This window comes from Miscanthus floridulus, chromosome 5, assembly GCF_019320115.1.
Source record: "Miscanthus floridulus cultivar M001 chromosome 5, ASM1932011v1, whole genome shotgun sequence".
Taxonomy (NCBI): Eukaryota; Viridiplantae; Streptophyta; class Magnoliopsida; order Poales; family Poaceae; genus Miscanthus; species Miscanthus floridulus.
Genome location: NC_089584.1, coordinates 44,825,951 through 44,831,950, shown reverse-complemented (window position 1 = coordinate 44,831,950; position 6,000 = coordinate 44,825,951).

The window sequence follows — 6,000 nt, the reverse complement described above, 5'->3', positions numbered from 1 at the left end:
GTTCAAGGAAGGTTTAACCAAGATCATCAAGATATTGATAATGATAATGAAAGAGATTTTAAGTTAGTTTGGATCAAGAAACTTCAGGTAAGTGTTTGAGGGAATCCAAGAAGAGGTTGAAGTAAAACCTATGTATTAGCTTTGTCAGATCAGGACAAGAGCTTTATATCCACTAGGATGCATCTTGTCAAGGTGTGGGATGTGTCCTTATACGAGAAGAAAAGTAGTGGCTAGTTCATTAAGTCGACTAAGGAAGCGTGAGTTGCACTACCCAACATGCATCTGGAGTTATCCATTATGGAGCATGGAAGTAATATCTTCTTGAAAGTAAAAGTGACATATAGGAGGGTCACAAGAATCTACAGGACATCTTCAGTAAGTTGGTCTTGAGCTTGTGTTATCCCCGTTGGAATGAAATTGGTTATGACTTAGAAAAGTGCTATCACCTGGAGAAGTAGAAGTCACAGCCGATGCCCTTAGCAACAGAGAATTGTGCTAAGAAGGTTCGGGTGACACCAAGGACTAAGAATTGTATTCCAAGTTTGAGCAACATGACCAAAATCATTAATGTTTTGAAGATTGGTAGTAGAATTTCTTTCTGACCAAGAGATTCGTCAGGCTTCATTGGGGAAGGTGAATATTTTAAGAAAAGAATTGATATTATGGACAAAAAAAAGAAAGGTGGCCTAGTGATTGGAGATACCAGAGAATGGATCAAGGTGCATGTCAAAATCTTGGAATTAGTTAGGCAAATTACTTGGACTAAGGATAACCGGTATGCAAGGTAAAGAGAAATCCTTATCAAGACGATGGAACTACACGATGAAGTAAAGAAGAGTCTACAGATGAAGTATCCCTATCTCTTAGTCGACGTCTTCCGAATCTCGGGGACGAGATTCATCTTAAGGGGGGTAGAATTGTAACACCCTAAAATTTGCCTCTTTTGAAAATAGGTTTAAAATGATTTATTTCTGAATTTTGTGCTCATGAAATATAGGGAAATAAAATTTTTCATTAAATTATAATTCATCATAAGGTTTAGCAACATGTTTGTGCATACATGCCCTTGCATTTGATGTATTTGATTGAGTGGTTTAAATTGCTTTTGCAAAAGAAATTAAAAATGGCTTTGAAGTAAAAGAAAAGAAAGAAAAGAAAATTTGAAAATAAAAGGATTTAGAAAGGTGTAAAATTTATTTTTGAAAACTTATCAAAATTTCTCATTTATGTTTGAATTGAAACAAAGTATATTTGAAATCCTATTCAAATTTGATTTGGTTTACATTTGAATTGGTTTTGAAAAATAAAATAGGAAAGAAAAATTCTCTCTTCCTCTATTTAGGCCTGAAGGCCTGCTTCTCTTGCTCCTGCACAGCCCAGCGGTCGGCCTGCTCTGGCCTGCCCTCTCCCTTCCTTCACTTCATTCCGCATGGGCCGTTGTTTTAACCCCAGTCCATTTCGCTCTCCCTTTTCCTTACTGCGTAGTCCAGCAGCCAGTCGTCGCGTAGCCCACTCCCGCCCTCACTTGTGAAGCCCAACAAGTCGGCAGGCCCAGCACCATGCCGCCCGCCCACACGGCCCAGTCCACTCGGCCCAGGTCATGCCGCACGCATGTCTTACCCCCTCTGCGATTGACACGCCAGGCCCACATGTCAGGGTTGTCCCTTTCCTCCAGTCGTCCCCGAGCCGGACTCGCCGCCGTCCATTCCGCCCCATCCACGCCGCCCTGCCTCTTCCTGTTGCGTGCACCCCATATCCTTCGCCCTCTTAAATACTGAGCCAAAGCTTGTGCCGCCCTCGCCAAACCATAGAGCCAAGCTCTAGCGCCACCCTATGCTCTAGCTCCGCAGCCTCGGATCCGTCGTGTGGAGCTCAACGCCGCCGAGTCACCTCCAAGATTTCTCCGCCGGCGGGAACCCTCTAGGCGAGCTCACCTCAACATCCTCTCTCCTCCCGTGTTATCTCCGTCGAAAACCATGGCTCTAGGGTTGTTTTTGAGTTCACCGTCGAGCTCCATCACCGGCCATGGCGCGCCGCCGTGATTTTCCCTGTTCCGGCCGGCGCAGTCATCTTCTACCCCTCCCAATCAATTTTAGCCGTCCGTTTTGAGATCTGTGGCTCTGATTAGAAGGTACCGGTTCACAGGAAAGTTTGCTAAAGAGCCCCTTCACTTTTCTGATTTCAACCCCGCCATCCAAAACGTTTTTCCAGACTTCGTTTTCTTCTTTTAAAAGCGTATTTTGTTTAGTTGACTTAGAAAATACGTTTTCACTTATTTACAGATTTGCCACCGATTTTGTTTTAACCATAACTTCTCCGTTTTAACTCCGATTTGATCCGTTCAAATTGCGTTAGATTTGTAATTTCATAATCTACATGTTCATACTACTGTTAGATATGTTTTCAACTTTTAAAATTTGTGATTAGATTTAATCTATTATTTAATTAAAGGAAATCTTGTTTAAATCATATCTTCTACGTTTTAGATCTGTTTTGACCCATTAAAGTTGCGTTAAATTTAAAGCGATGAGATCTACGCATTAGTAACTATGTTTACCATATCACTATTTTTGAAATTTCATGGTTTAAATCATATCTTGAATAACAATTATGCAACTAGGTTTTATAAATAAAATATGATTTGTTTTACTTTAGTATTATATTTTAAATCTAAATTTGACTTAATTTATATTATCTATAAAATATCCTATATATGTTTTTATATAATTAAAACACATGAAGCTAATAGTTTTATGAGTAGATCTTTTGATAGTTGTATCTTTCCAACCATAGCTCCGATTAACGTGCCTCTCGAGTCTATGTATTCATAGCGATGCGTAGAATCGTATTTCAAACTCTTTTACTTATTTTTCTATGATTGGTGTACTATTCTAATTTAGATCTATTGCTTGCTTCATGTATGATTGCATGGATGTTTGTGTGGTGCTTTATGATTAAGTCCAGTCGGTGAGATATACATGGTGATCAAGAAGAAGAAGAATGTTGAAGATTAAAGCTTACCAAAGGATCGGTGTTTAAGGCAAGTATAGCATGGGATCTTTCTTGTTACCTATTCACATTTAATCTTTTAATTCATACTACATGTGTCTACCTTGACTGCGACTAAGGATTTCCTAGTACTTTGTACCTTGTACCTTGACACCTTTGGGTTATTGCATTGGGTAGTATGATGCTAGCGCTCAACTACAACCATGATCTTGTAACTTGACTAATGGAATATGCAATAAACATTAAAATATGCTTTTTAGCAACATGGAACAAGGGGGCTAGAGCATTGGGTTGTTTTATGGTGCTCTAGATTCCTCTCCCTAAGGACCTATCTATAAGTGATCATCTGGGACTTACAATACAGCTCTGAGGGCTATATGGCTCTGGCTTTAGCTTAGTATGAGGACCTTTTCTAGCTTGTTAGTGGTTACCTTTATTGGCGTAAGAATGGCTTGCCAAATCGGGTATAGTGCGGCCTCTGTCCCCTTGTGTATAGGTTGTGCGTCATTGTGCCATCGGGAAGGGGGGCTCTACATCTGTTTGCCAAATGAATCTAATGTCCCTAACTTGTTAGATGAACCTTTGAAAGGCTTCATAGTGAATCCCGTCAACCTTCCTTGGAAGTGGGTCAAGAGATTTGCTACCTCGGGCGAAAGGGTAAATTAGGACTCACAGTGAAAGTGTACAACCTCTGTAGAGTGTAAAACTGGTATATCAGTTGTGCTCATGGTCATGAGCAGCCTTGGAACCCTTACGGAATAGATGATCACTAATGGTTAATAGATGATAAACATTGATGATACTAATGATAAAGTTGCACACTAATGATTATTGTTTATGTTGTTCATTATTCATGTTACCCGATTATGTGTTTATGGGCTTGTGATAAACTTGTTGCTACTCTTATGCTAAAATTGTGACAATAAAAAGCTAATCGCAGTTGAACCAGTGTCAGCCTTTTGAGCCTCATGAACCCCATGTTATATTTGTTGAGTACGACATGTACTTACGCTTGCTTAACTTTTCAATTATTTGGATAAAAATCCTGGATGGGTACCAGATTGCTAGAGTTTGGAGGAATTAGGCTTGTGATCAACCAGTCAATTGTCCCTGTAGATTTGGAGTCTTCGCCTAAAGATCAGAGTTGTCTTTCCACTGTCTATACTCTGAGGTTATATTCTCTATACTAAGTATGTTACATATTGAGCATTGTCAATTGATATTACCCTTATTTGTAGATATATGTGAGGTTTGACTTTCTGGGCTCACATATGGTGTGTATCTAGTTTTGTTCTTAAAATTGAGGGGTGCTACAAGGTAGCGCGGTGGTACACCGGCGTTCTCTAGCCATCACGTGCTCCGGTGAGGTGTGCTATAGCTTTGCGGTGAGGTGTGCTATAGCTTTGCAGAATCCTAATGAAGCTATCTAGGGTGGGTTAGGGTTTCGGTGAGGTGGCGGTGAGCGCTGCCCACGTGCATGCCGTGGTGGCGGTGATGGAACGGTGGTGCACGGCCGTGTTCCAACGCTGTTAGGGTGATAGCATCTAAATGGTCACTGGTGTGAGTTCCTATGACCTATAGAGGTGATAAGATGAGAGAGAGAAAGAATGAAAAGGCTCGAGCTTGCGTTGGCCACGATGAGCTTGGAGCTCAGCGGCACTCCGACGAGACCACCGATTGTGGAAATGGCAATGCGCCCCTACCTAGATATGAAGGGCTTGGCAAAGGGGTGGAGATTGAAGCATGGAGCAAGGCGGAGCTATTGGCAAGCTCAATTGGAAAATGGTGCAGCGACGGTGGTGCTACGTGGTGGCAAAGCTTGCTGCGGCAATGGTGAGCTGGGCATCGCCTTTGTAGATGCGAGAGCGAGTGAGGGAGAGGAAATGAGCAAGAGAGAGCAAACGGGCAAATTGTGGTGGTGTTGAAGCCCTCCCAGACTAGACTGGTATGGCCCGTGCCGGCATACGACCGCTAGATGGCGAGCATGGCCTGATGATGGTCGGCCACCACTGGCCCGATCTGAATCGGCATGAGCCGTTTTAGTTCGACTGAAACTGCTCCTTCCTCACTCTCTATCTCTCAAACCAGTGTGATTCAGCAAAAATCATAATAATCAAAGTTGTAGAGCTTCATGAGTACTCCAACTTTGCTTAAATGAGTTTGGTCTAGATTGGCCTAGTTTACAAACTATAGCGCATCAAACATGGGTACATTGAAACTATAAATCACTCCTAGACTTACAAAATTTTCAAAGTGCTAGAACATTATTTACTTGCTACTTATGCACTATTTTAGAGCAAGTTAGGAGCTGAATTAGACCATGACCCAAAGATAAATTTGTTACCCTAGTTAAGTTCTACAACTTTGCTTTAGGGTGCATAGCCATGCAAAGTATCTAGGGTATAGTTCAACTTAGGTCAAACATGCAACTTGAAAATGGTAGCTTACACTATAATCATGACTTAGAGGTCAAATTGGTCCAAGTCATGAATACCAAAGTTGTTCCATGTGACATTCTAAACATGTTTAAGGTACTCCAAGGGTCCCACAAGTATTTCACACATTGATCACATGTAAACCCTAGCCTAGGTATAAATTTAAGAGGCATCACAAGTGATATAAACAAGGTAGTAAAGATAGAATTTGACATGCCCATGCTCATGAATGCTTAATGATGCATTTGCTCATGAAATGCCAATGCCAAATGCATGCTTAACACTAGGGTGTTACATTTCCCTCAAGGATTGATAGGGAAATCAAAGGATTTGCTTGGGGGCTTGAGGTCAATAATGGAGGGAGAGAGACAGAGCTCCTGCTCTATTTTGGGCATGCTGAAGTAAGGAAGAAGAGGCAGAGAGCCATTGGGGAGGAAGAGAAAAGGTGTATATACCCCCCAGCCCCCAACGGTCACCGCACCCAAGGGGTCAGGCAAGACAGAGCCCGTGGCCTCGAGGTCAGGCGAGATGGAGCTCGTGGCCTTGAGGTCAGGCG